The sequence below is a fragment of the Eubalaena glacialis genome, chromosome 6, assembly GCF_028564815.1.
Source record: "Eubalaena glacialis isolate mEubGla1 chromosome 6, mEubGla1.1.hap2.+ XY, whole genome shotgun sequence".
Lineage (NCBI taxonomy): Eukaryota > Metazoa > Chordata > Mammalia > Artiodactyla > Balaenidae > Eubalaena > Eubalaena glacialis.
The window spans coordinates 128,904,061-128,918,015 of record NC_083721.1 but is presented as its reverse complement, the minus strand read 5'-3'; positions in this window follow the sequence as shown (position 1 = coordinate 128,918,015).

The following is a 13,955-nucleotide window of genomic DNA, read 5'->3' as shown; positions in this document are numbered from 1 at the left end:
CATAAAAAAGGATAAAATGATTTTTTTAAAAGATAGATTAAAAATAACCAGAGAGTAGTAGAAATTTAAAAATATAGTCATTAAAAGTAAAAAGGTAATAGAGGAGTTAAACAGCTGATTAAACACAGCTGAGGAGAGAATTAGTAAATTGGAAGATAAAGTTAAGGAAATTACCCAGGATGTATATACCACAGAACACACTGGTGGAAATTTAGAACATCAAAATAAAAATAAAATTCTAAAATCTTACAGAGAAAACAAAAACAACCATATAGATTACCTATAGAGAAACAATACAATAATCAAAATGATATCAGATGTCTCAACAACTCTGATGGAAGACAGTGATGGAACTATATCTTAGAGGCATAAGGAGAAATACTTTTGAATAAGAATTATTAACTCAGCCAACTTCATTAAAATATGAGGGTTTTAAAAACTAAAACAGTTTCACATATTATAGCCCCAAACTGGAAATAACCCAAACATCCATCGACAAGTTAATAAAAAAACAACTTGTGGTACATTCACACAATGGAATACTGCTCAACAGTAAAAGGAACAATCTCCTGGTATATATAACAACATGGATGAATCTCAGACATTATGCTGAGGGACAGAAACTTGACACAAAAAATCACATACTGCATGTTTCCATTTATAGGAAAGTCTAGAAAAAACCAAACCTCATCTGTAGTGATAATAAAATAGGCCAGTGGCTTGATGGGTATTGGAAGAGAAGGTGAAATAGGAAAGGGCACAAGGAATATTCCTTGGGGAGGTAAGATGGCAATGTTCTACAGTTGAGATGGTTGTTGTAAGAAAATTGCCAAAACTCAAACTCTACATTGATATCTCTTCCTTTTTATTGTATGTAAATTTTACTTAATTAAAAGGAATAAAATTGTTCTTATTCATATATTCATTCATGATTGCTTATGTAAAAATATTTAGTTTCAACCCAAACTAAAATCCCTTATTATGCCCACATGAGAAGTTAACTGACTGACATGAAGTAAACATGTGGTAAGGAGGCTATAATTGTTGATTAACTAGATGTTTATAAGAAATATAGGTTTAAATCATGAACAACAAAATAAATGAAATTAAAAATTCTCTAGAAGGAATCAATAGCAGAATAACAGAGGCAGAAGACCAGATAAGTGACCTGGAAGATAAAATAATGGAAATAACTACCACAGAGCAGAATAAAGAACAAAGAATGCAAAGAATTGAGAACAGTCTCAGAGACCTCTGGGACATTAAATGTACCAACATTCGAATTATAGGGGTCCCAGAAGAAGAAGAGAAAAAGAAAGGGACTGAGAAAATATTTAAGGAGATTATAGTTGAAAACTTCCCTAACATGGGAAAGGAAATAGTCAATCAAGTCCAGGAAGCGCAGAGAGTCCCACACAGGATAAATCCAAGGAGAAACACACCAAGACACATATTAATCAAACTATCAAAAATTCAATACAAAGAAAAAATATTAAAATCAGCAAGGGAAAAACAACAAATAACATACAAGGGAATCCCCATAAGGTTAACAGCTGATCTTTCAGCAGAAACTCTGCAAGCCAGAAGGGAGTGGCAGGACATATTTAAAGTGATGAAAGGGAAAAACCTACAACCAAGATTACTCTACCCAGCAAGGATCTCATTCACATTCGATGGAGAAATTAAAAGCTTTACAGACAAGCAAAAGCTAAGAGAATTCAGCACCACCAAACCAGCTTTACAACAAATGCTAACGGAACTTCTCTAGGCAGGAAACACAAGAGAAGGAAAAGACCTACAATAACAAACCCAAAACAATTAAGAAAATGGTAATAGGAACATACATATCCATAACTACCTTAAACTTAAATGGATTAAATACTCCAGCCAAAAGACATAGACTGGCTGAATGGATACAAAAACAAGACCCGTATATATGCTGTCTACAAGAGACCCACTTCAGACCTAGGGACACATACAGACTGAAAGTGAGGGGATGGAAAAAGATATTCCATGTAAATGGAAATCAAAAGGAAGCTGGAGTGGCAATTCTCATATCAGACAAAATAGACTTTAAAACAAAGACGATTACAAGAGACAAAGAAGGACACTACATAATGATCAAGGGATCAATCCAAGAAGAAGGTATAACAATTGTAAATATTTATGCACCCAACATAGGAGCACCACAATACATAAGGCAAATGCTAACAGCCATAATAGGGTAAATTGACAGTAACACAATCATGGTTGTGGACTTTAACACCCCACTTTCACCAATGGACAGATCATCCAAAATGAAAATAAATAAGGAAATACAAACTTTAAATGATACATTAAACAAGATGGACTTAATTGATATTTATAGGACATTGCATCCAAAAATAACAGAATACACTTTCTTCTCAAGTGCTCATAGAACATTCTCCAGGATAGATCATATCTTGAGTCAAAAATCAAGCCTTGGTAAATTTAAGAAAATTGAAATCGTATCAAGTATCTTTTCTGACCACAACACTATGAGACTAGATATCAATTACAGGAAAAAATCTGTAAACAATACAAACACATGGAGGCTACACAATACACTACTAAATAACCAAGAGATCACTGAGGAAATCAAAGAGGAAATCAAAAAACACCTAGAAACAAATGACGATGAAAACACGACCACCCAAAACCTATGGGATGCAGCAAAAGCAGTTCTAAGCAGGAAGTTTATAGCAATACAATCCTACCTCAAGAAACAAGCAACATCTCAAATAAATAACCTAAACTTACACCTAAATCAATTAGAGAAAGAAGAACAACAACAAAAGAAAAAAACAAAGTTAACAGAAGAAAAGAAATCATAAAGATCAGTTCAGAAATAAATGAAAAAGAAATGAAGAAAACAATAGCAAAGATCAATAAAACTAAAAGCTGGTTCTTTGAGAAGATGACCAAAATTGATAAACCATTAGCCAGACTCATCAAGAAAAAAAGGGAGAAGACTCAAATCAGAATTAGGAATGAAGAAGAAGTAACAACTGATACTGCAGAAATACAAAGGATCATGAGAGATTACTACAAGCAACTATATGCCAATAAATTGGACAACATGGAAGAAATGGACAAATTCTTAGAAAAGCACAACCTTCTGAGACTGAACCAGGAAGAAATAGAAAATATAAACAGACCAATCACAAGCACTGAAGTTGACACTGTGATTAAAAATCTTCCAACAAACAAAAGCCTAGGACCAGATGGCTTCACAGGTGAATTCTATCAAATATTTAGAGAAGAGCTAACACCTATCCTTCTCAAACTCTTCCAAAGTATAGCAGAGGGAGGAACACTCCCAAACTCATTCTATGAGGCCACCATCACCCTGATACAAAAACCAGACAAAGATGTCACAAAGAAAGAATACTGCAGGCCAATATCACTGATGAACATAGATGCAAAAATCCTCAACAAAATACTAGCAAACAGAATCCAACAGCACATTAAAAGGATCATACACCATGATCAAGTGAGGATTATCCCAGGAATGCAAGGATTCTTCAATATACGCAAATCAATCAGTGTGATACACCATATTAACAAACTGAAGGAGAAAAACGATATGATCATCTCAATAGATGCAGAAAAAGCTCTCAACAAGATTCAACACCCGTTTATGATAAAAACCTTCCAGAAAGTAGGCATAGTGGGAACCTTCCTCAACATAATAAAGGCCATATATGGCAAACCCAGAGCCAACGTTGTTCTCAATGGTGAAAAATGGAAACCATTTCCTCTAAGATCAGGAATAAGACAAGGTTGTCCACTCTCACCACTATTACTTAACATAGTTTTGGAAGTTTTAGCCACAGCAATCAGAGAAGAAAAAGAAATAAAAGAAATACAAATCAGAAAAGAAGAAGTAAAACTGTCACTGTTTGCAGATGACATGATACTATACATAGAGAATCCTAAAGATGCTTCCAGAAAACTACTAGAGCTAATCAATGAATTTGGTAAAGTAGCAGGATACAAAACTAATGCACAGAAATCTCCTGCATTCCTATACACTAATGATGAAAAATCTGAAAGAGAAATTAAGGAAACACTCCCATTTACCATTGCAACAAAAAGAATAAAATACCTAAGAATAAACCTACCTGGGGAGACAAAAGACCTGTATGCAGAAAACTATAAGACACTGACGAAAGAAATTAAAGATGATACAAACATGGAGAGATATACCATGTTCTTGGATTGGAAGAATCAACATTGTGAAAATGACTCTACTACCCAAAGCAATCTACAGATTCAATGCAATCCCTATCAAACTACCAATGGCATTTTTCACAGAACTAGAACAAAAAATTTCACAATTTGTATGGAAACACAAAAGACCCTGAATAGTCAAAGCAATCTTGAGAAAGAAAAACAGAGCTGGAGGAATCAGGTTCCCTGACTTCAGACTATACTACAAAGGTACAGTAATCAAGATAGTATGGTACTGGCACGAAAACAGAAATATAGATCAATGGAACAGGATAGAAAGCCCAGAGATAAACCCATGCACATATGGTCACCTTACCTTTGATAAAGGAGGCAAGAGTATACAATGAAGAAAAGACAGCCTCTTCAATAAGTGGTGCTGGGGAAACTGGACAGCTATACAAAAGAATGAAATTAGAACACTTTCTAACACCGTATACAAAAATAAACTCAAAATGGATTAAAGACCTAAATGTAAGGCCAGACACTATAAAACTCTTAGAAGAAAACAGAGGCAGAATAGTCTATGACATAAATCACAGCAAGATCCTTTTTGACCCACCTCCTAGAGAAAGGGAAATAAAAACAAAAATAAACAAATGGGACCTAATGAAACTTAAAAGCTTTTGCACAGCAAGGGAAACCATAAACAAGACGAAAAGACAACCCTCAGAATGGGAGAAAATATTTGCAAATGAAGCAACTGACAAAGGATTAATCTCCAGAATTTACAAGAAGCTCATGCAGCTCAATATCAAAAAAACAAACAACTCAATTCAAAAATGGGCAGAAGACCTAAATAGACATTTCTCCAAAGAAGATATACAGATTGCCAACAAACACATGAAAGGATGCTCGACATCACTAATCATTAGAGAAATGCACATCAAAACTACAATGAGGTATCACCTCACACCAGTCAGAATGACCGTCATCAAAAAATCTGCAAACAATAAGTGCTGGAGAGGGTATGGAGAAAAGGGAACCCTCTTGCACTATTGGTGGGAATGTAAATTGATACAGCTACTATGGAGAACAGTATGGAGGTTCCTTAAAAGACTAAAAATAGAACTACCATATGAGCCAGCAATCCCACTACTGGGCATATACCCTGAGAAAACCATAATTCAAAAAGAGTCATGTACCACAATGTTCATTGCAGCACTATTTACAATAACCAGGACATGGAAGCAACCTAAGTGTCCATGGACAGATGAATGGATAAAGAAGATGTGGCACATATATACAATGGAATATATACTCAGCCATAAAAAGAAATGAAATTGAGTTATTTGTAGTGAATGGACCTAGAGTCTGTCATACAAAGTGAAGTAAGTCCAAAAGAGAAAAACAAATACTGTGTGCTAACACATATATATGGAATCTAAAAAAAAAAAAAAAAGGTTCTGAAGAACCTAGTGGCAGGACAGGAATAAAGACACAGACATAGAGAATGGACTTGAGGACACGGGGAGGGAAGGGTAAGCTGGGAGAAAGTGAGAGAGTGGTATAGACATATATACACGACCAAATGTAAAATAGATAGCTAGTGGGAAGCAGCCACATAGCACAGGGAGATCAGCTCGGTGCTTTGTGACCACCTAGAGGGGTGGGTTAGGGAGGGTGGGAGGGAGACGCAAGAGGGAGGAGATATAGGGATGTATGTATATGTATAGCTGATTCACTTTGTTATACAGCAGAAACTAACAACCATTGTAAAGCAATTATACTCCAATAAAGATGTTAAAAAAAAAAGAAATATAAGTTTAAATATCTTAAAAACTTGTGAGAAACCTCTAGAGCAGTGGTTCTCAAACTCTAGCAAGCATTATATTCATTTGGAGGGCTTATGAAAACAGAGATTGTTGGATACTACACCTAGAATTTGATTTAAAGGGTCTGGGGTGGGACTGAAGAATTTACATTTCTAATAAGTTCCCTGGTGTGATAATGCTGTTGGTCCACGACCACGATTTGAGAACTACTGCTAGAGAGTAATGGAAATAAAAAAGGAAACCAATGGAAAAAATAAAATCTTAAAAAAGTTGGACACACAGAATTTTGAATCCAGTTTCACTACTTCCTAGCAGTGGGATCCTTGGACACCTATCTTGTTTGAGTTTCAGATTCAGTTTTTGAGTCTTGGGGTCTTGGTAGGGATTAGAGGAGATCACAAACATAAAGCTGTTGGCAGACTCCCTGACACACAGCACACATTTATTCCAAGGTAGTGGCAGTGGTAGGTGTCGTAGCTCAAGCTCCTAGCAATGCTTGACATATGTCGTCAACAGAACACAGCTTTGGCACACTCTTCCATCTCAGATCGTGTGTGTAGAGGATGAGGTGGGCAGGGGAGGGTTCTAAGGGGAAATAGTGAGAGACAGTGGATGAAAGAAGACAATTGTCACTCAACAACTCAGACAGTATTGTCCCCTACACCTTCTATTCAAGGAGGATCACTCATTTTAGAATTGGCAGCAAGAGCCCAAGTTTCAAAAGTTCTGTCCTAGGGTCCCTTAACTCTCCACTCGTACTAACAAATCACATACCTGGATGTTCCATTTTCTCAGGTGCCTGGTGCCTCCACTTCTGAATTTATGTACCTGACTCTTTGTGGAATCCCTCAGGTGACTCTTAAGACTGGGAAAACTCATCAGTCATAAACTAAATCTTTCTAGGTTGCAAGAAGCTTTCTGGAGACCACACTAAAAAGTGAAGATGTGGACCTCTCAAGAAGCTTGGGTCTGAGATAGATCAGTCAGCTAAGAGCAAACACAGCCAAGATCCCGAGGCGTTTACCGGAAGTCCTGTGGTGTATCTGACTGCGGGCAGCTGGGCTCCTGGCTGGCTCCTGGAAGCCAGGAAACCCCTCCAGCCCAGGCCTGCTTAGCTCCGCCCTCTCTCCTTCTCTTGAGGTGAGAAAGCGTTTCCTTAGAAGACAAATGGCATCAACTGGGTGCTCATTGAGCTTCTCTGCATGGCCCACTCCTTCCCTTCCCATTGAGCAACGTCCTTTCGACTTGCATGTCTGGTCCAACTGAATGTGCTTGTTAGGGGAACTAGACATTCCATCAAATTTGTCTTCACCTGGAGACCCAGGAGGAAGGGGACCTGGGACTTTCTCCAGCCACCATGCAGCACTGGGCCTTGCTTTAGTTTTATGTAAATTGTGCTGCTTCTCCACTTTTGCTCCCAGAAGTCAGGCCTGGAGAGCAGGAGACCACAAACCCTCATCCCTCTCTTGGCCACAGGGATCAAATTGCTCTGGCCCAGGAAGGGGCCCATTTGCGATTCTCTTCTCCTCCACCCTCCCCACAGTCTGGAGGAGGTAAGGAGCTGGCAGGGGTCACCCCAGACCACCTCTTCCCAAGGGGGCTGTTCCTGCCTTTCCTCCGAGGACTCTTGGACTGCCCTTGGCAGTTACACCTGGTAGAAACTTGTTCCCACTGACCTTTTCTTCCACCAGACCTAAGGAAAGTCTCACATTTCCCAGGTTAGGCAAAATCTGTTTATTTACTGTCTCTCTCCCTGAGACTAGGGGTCATTTTCTCTTTTGTTTACCACCATATCCCCAGGGCCTGGCACATGGCAGATGAGAAATAAACAAATGTTTGTGGAGTGAACACTGCTTGTCTTGAGTGTGAGTAGGGGAGAGTCTTTCCACAGCAGAGAGCCCCAATTTTCTGCATATTCTGTGGAAGGAAGGTCAGAAGGACTTTGACTACCAGTGGTGCTATGAGCTACTAGCAATCTTTCTTTTCAAGACTTCAAATTAAATGAAAGCATTGGTGAGTTAATCAATAATATATTGGTCCATATACTCTCCCATCATTTATCAAATGCCATTTGATGTGTTAAAAACAATGAAGATGTACCCATTCAAAAACTTTTATTACATAGTGTTTTGTTTCCAATAAGTGGTTTGAGCCATGATTAGAAAAAAAGTGTGACTTTTCGTTGTGAGCGCTGAGCACTTGTGCCGGCTTGTTTCTTTTAACTCTCTTAGCAACCCTTTAAGAGAGGGGGATGTTATTGTAAGGACGATGAAGAGGAGGTCCAGAGAGGTTAGGTGCCTTCCCAATGGTCACACAGCTAGTAAGAAGACAGTGGATTTGAACGCAGACACTTTTCTATCTGGCCTATTAGGTCTTATTTTCTAATTGAGGAACATAGTAGTTACCTCTTAAAGCAGGGTTGGGGGTTAAATTGGATGTCTGAAAAAATTTAGTGCAGTGGTTCTCCAACTTTGGTCCTATCGGAATCACCTGGTGAACTTGGTAAAAACATGGCGGTCAGGCCCTATGCTACTTTAAGGATCCTGAGCCTCTGTGTGCCTTATTCCTCCCCCAGGTGATTCTGATACCTGCCAAAGTGGGAGAACCATTGATACAGTACATTATATACACTAAAACATGGGGGGAGATAGAAAACAAACAAGCAAATATAAAATTCCCAAGAGGTCAGGTGTAAAGAGAAAAGAGGGTGGCTAAAGATGTTGGGCCAGAAAAACCACCAGATTTTGATAGTCCCCTCAGTGCCCTGCTTTCTGGAGGCTCTGCCCCCTGGACTTGGGAGAGCCAGGCCTCAGGAACAGGTATTAGTAATGGCTATGGCCATGGCCACGGCCATCCTCGTGCCCACAGTGTCCTCAAGACAGCCACTGAGAGCATGTAAGTGTGTTTGGATCAACGCTGGGCTGGTGAGGAGAATCTGGTCATGCTGCCCTTGGCTGGGCAGACTGCCCACCTCAGCCATGGACGTGAATCAGATTGAATGTTTCCCGAAGAAGCCACTGGATTTGTCTTCACCTGGAGACCCAGGAGGAAGGGGACCTGGGACTTTCTTCAGCCACCAGGCAGCAGTGGGCCTTGCTTTAGTTTTATATAAATTGTGCTTCTTCTCCACTTTTGCTCCCAGAAGGCAGGACAGGAGAGCAGGAGTCATAAACCCTCATTTTGGGATCAGATTGCTCTGACCCAGGAAGGGACCCATTTGCAGTTCTCTTGTCCTCAACCCTCCCCATCCCCTTACTCAGGAGGAGCTAGAGAGCTGGCAGGGGTCACCCCAGACCACCTTTTCCCACGGGGGCTATTCCTGCCTCTCCAAGAATCCCTGGACTGCCCTTGGCAGTCACACCTGATGGAAACTTCTTCCCACTGACCTTTCCTTCCACCAGACCTAAGGAGTGTCTGACATTTCCATTTAATATATCTTGGAAATCTTTTCAAATCAGCACATGTGATCTACTTCATTCTCATTTATTTATCTATTCATATTTTATTGCATTTTTGAACAGGTAACATATTCACATGGTTAGAAATTCAAGTAGTATGAAAAAATATATCAATAAAATGAAAATTCTGGGTCACCTGTGTTCAGGTCCCACTGCTGCTACTGCCAAATACGAAACCATTTGTATTCATTGTTTATGTATCTTTTCAGGGTTTCTTTATGCACAGAAAGCCAAATATCAAGATATTTTCTCCCTCTTGCCTGTTTATCCAAAAAGGAAAATACAACAAACTTGGATCTGCATTTTTCTTTTTACTTATCTTGGCAAACTTTCCATATCAATACAGAGAGTTTTCTCATTCTTTCTGACTGTCGTATAGTATCCTATTGATTACAAGCACCATAATTAATTTAGCCTGTCCTGAGTTGAAGGTCATTGTGTTGTTACTATTACTTGCAATTACAAACTGTGCTGTTCTGATCTATCGTGTACATATGTTTTTGTGCAAATTACAGAAAACGTCAAAGTGGTTTTCAAGTAGGTTGTCCCAGTGTATGAGAGTTCTTATTTCATCACATTCTTGACAACCCAGTGTATGAGCAAATAATTTTAAAAAACTTTGTCATTCAGATAGGTTTTTAAAAATGTATTTTGTTGTTTTAAAATAGATTCTTTATTATAAGTACAGTTGAACGTACTTTCAAATATTTGTGAACCTTTTTTCTTTTTCTATGAGCTGCCTTTTCATGTCCTTTGTTCATTTTAAATTTGGTTGTTAGTCTTTTTTATTGATTTAAAGAGTTTTTTGTATATTAATGAAATTAATCTTATTCTATAACTGTTACAATTATTTCTCTCAGTTGCTTTTACCTTTATTACACTGTTTTTTTGTATTTTCTACTTTTCTCAGAACAGTGCATGCAGATATTACAAAAATCAAAGTACTACAAGGCTTATAATAAATGGAGAAGTTTTTCATATGACTCAGTAATTCCACTCCTGGGTATATGTCCAAAAAAACCAAAATCACTAATTCAGAAAGATACATGCACCCCAATGTTCATAGCCACATTATTTTCAATTGCCAAGATATGGAAGCGACTTAAGTGTCTACCAACAAATGAATGGATAAAGAATATGTGGTATATATATACAATGGAATATTACTCAGCCATCAAAAAGAATGAAATTTTGCTATTTGCAGCAACGTGGATGGACTTACAGTGTATTACGCTTAGTGAAATAAGTCAGACAGAGAAAGAAAATTATGTATGATATCACTTATATGTGGAATCTAAAAAATAAAGCAGACTAGTAAACATAAGAAAAAAGAAACAGACTTGAAGATGTAGAGAACAAACTAGTGGTTACCAGTAGGGAGAGGAAAGGGGGAGGGGCAAGATAGCAGTAGGGAATTGAGACATAAACTACTGTGTATAAAATAAGCTACAATGATATGGTATACAGCACAGGGAATATAGTCAATATATTATAATAACTATAAATGAAGTATAACTTTAAAAATTGTGAATCACTGTGTTGTACACCTGAAAGTTATATAATATTGTACATCAACTATACCTCAATAAAAAAAATTTTTTTTAATGTATAAGTCTTTTATCCCATCCCCACTCACTAACTTCCTACTTCCCAGAAGCAACTCTTTTACCACTTTAGCTGTTTTGCTGGCCCTTGCCTCTGCATTTCTAAAGAAAATTATATCATTTTTAAAATTATATCAATTTTAAACATTTTCTATTGACTTCTGTCAATGGATGTTGAAGATGTAGCACTCATACCAGCTCCTCCTTCCCTTCCCACATATACATTTATGTCCTCTATTTGTTCTGTCTCTTTTATATATATATAAAATATAAATATAAATATATATATATATATAGTCCAGTAGAGAATATAAATCTCTGTAAGTCACATCCTCATTTGAACCAGTTGCAACATCTTACTGGTTGCCTCATTAATTAATGAGTTAATTTAAAATCTTTGCTAGGTGTTCATTTTATGTTTGTATGAGAGTTATGATTTCATCTTTTTAAAAAATCATCTTTTAACAATTTTGGAGTTCCTGCTGAGATGCACAATAGATTCACCTTGACAGAGTCAGGTAGTCTTTGTGTCCGGAGACTCCTTCATGAACAGTTGAAGCCAGAGCACATTTTTTTCTTGGCTCCTAGAGGTGAGTCCCAAGTGTCAATAGAACTTTAACTTCGCCAACGCTATATTCTCTGGGCTTTTTCCAACTCTCAATTAATTTTCTGTTTTGGTTTTGGTTTACTAAGAGCCCATAAGTTATACCTCATTGGTGACAGCAATGACTGGGAATTTGGCTTAATGGTCTGAGCGTTTGGTGATTTCTGTAGATGAATGATAGGTATCTATTCTCTGCTGGGTGAGCGGTAACAGAGAATCTGGCCATTTATTTATGTTTGCTTATGTGTTTGACTACAAATTAGTTAAAAAATTCATGCCCACTAGGAAAGAGAACAGTTCTTTTGGATATATGAAATGGTAAAAAAAAATTTTTTTTGACTAAAATCCTAAAATTAAAGCTGTAAGCTCTCTGTCTGTAATTTGGAAAGGCCTTACCTTTCTTCTTTTTAAAAAATATTTATTATTTATTTATTTGGCTGCGTTGAGTCTTTGCTGCTGCCTGCGGGCTTTTCTCTAGTTGTGGCGAGCGGGGGCTACATTTCGCTGCGGTGCGCGGGCTTCTCATTGCAGCGGCTTCTCTTGTTGCGGAGCACAGGCTCTAGGCGCGCAGGCTTCTGTAGTTGTGGCACGTGGGCTCAGTAGTTGTGGCTCACGGGCTCTAGAGCGTAGGCTCAGTGGTTGTGGCACACGGGCTGAGTTGCTCCGCGGCATGTGGGATCTTCCCGGACCAGGGGTCGAACCCGTGTCCCCTGCACTGGCAGGCGGATTCTTATCCACTGCGCCACCAGGGAAGTCTGGAAAGGCCTTTACTTTTCAATGTGTGTGTGTATATTTTCCTGTTTCTGGAGGGTGTAAATGAATTAAATTACAAAGTTTTTTAAATGAAAGGAGCTATGTCCTGATTGGTTTATGGAATAAATAAGTGCCAGCATAAAATCCTGAAAAATAAGATAAGTAAACCTCTAATACTTTAAATGTGCTACAAAAATGTGCCAAAAATTGTTCTTTGTGCAGCTCACTCAGAAACATTTTAAGAATCCAAATTCACATAATTAAAGTAAATGTTTGGCAAACAAGACCAGTTTACTAATGTGGGTTTAATTAAAACAATTTTGTCTTCCTCTAATTTATCACTGTTAAGTATACAGCTGATCCTTGAACAACACAGGTTTGAATTGTGTGGGTCCACTTATACACAGATTTTTTTCACTAAATAATTTTTTTCGTTACACAATCCACAATTGGTTGACTCCACAGATGCTGAACTGTGGACCGGAAGAGCTGACTGTAAATTTCTGTGGGGATTTTCAGTTGTGTGGAGGGTTGGTGCTCCTAACCCTCCTGTTGTTCAAGGGTCAACTGTAATACAAGCAAACAGTTTTTTCTAATTGGGTATATTTCCCCCAAACGTTATAACAGGTTTGCTGATTGAATTAGCTCGCTTTACTCCTCCATAATGTTTAAGATGATGAAAAATGTAAATTTATGTCTGACTCAATCGAATCATGATTCTGACAAACTTATTTCAACAGTAATTGTGTTTTGTAGTACGTCAGCTTGAAGATCATTTGCAAGATCTCTCGGCAACTTAAAATTTTAAGCTGATATTAAATTAAATTAATCATGTAATCAATGGATATCTAGGTACATTCTAAGTAGCCTGGAACACTGACACATTGATTACTAAGTGATTACCAAGCATAATTTTTCTTATTTGTATGTGCTATAAGTAATAACCACAAGTCATGTTCATGAATGTGCTCATTTTTGCCACACAGGAATGCGTGTGACTGTAAAAAATTGTATTATAAACTTCGCTAATCTGCTAAAATGCTTCAGTGTGACAGAAAGTTCTCAATGATCTGCTCTCTAGTTTTCTCTGTGAAATAGAAGTTAATTACTTTAGTGAAAAGTTATAATTAATATGAGTGGTGGCAACTGCAATAATCACAGAGAAATACAACTGAGAATATGCTTTTGCTTTTCCATAAGCAGTGATTCTTGGGATTTTTGTTCTTCAAACTACTTCGCACGTATCGAGGGACACAAAGAGCTTTTATTTATGTGGTTACAACTATTTGTGTTTACTCTATTAAAAATCAAAACCGAGAAATACTTAAAATATTCATTTATCTATTTGAAGATAGCAATGATGAATGCATAGCATGCTAAAAGAAATAGCATCTAAATACTATTATGAAATTAGAGTTGAACGTGTGGACCCCTTGAGATCTGTGTTAGAATAAAAGTGTCACCAGAGTATAAAAGAGCATAATAAAGGATAAAACTTGGATTTGTCCTG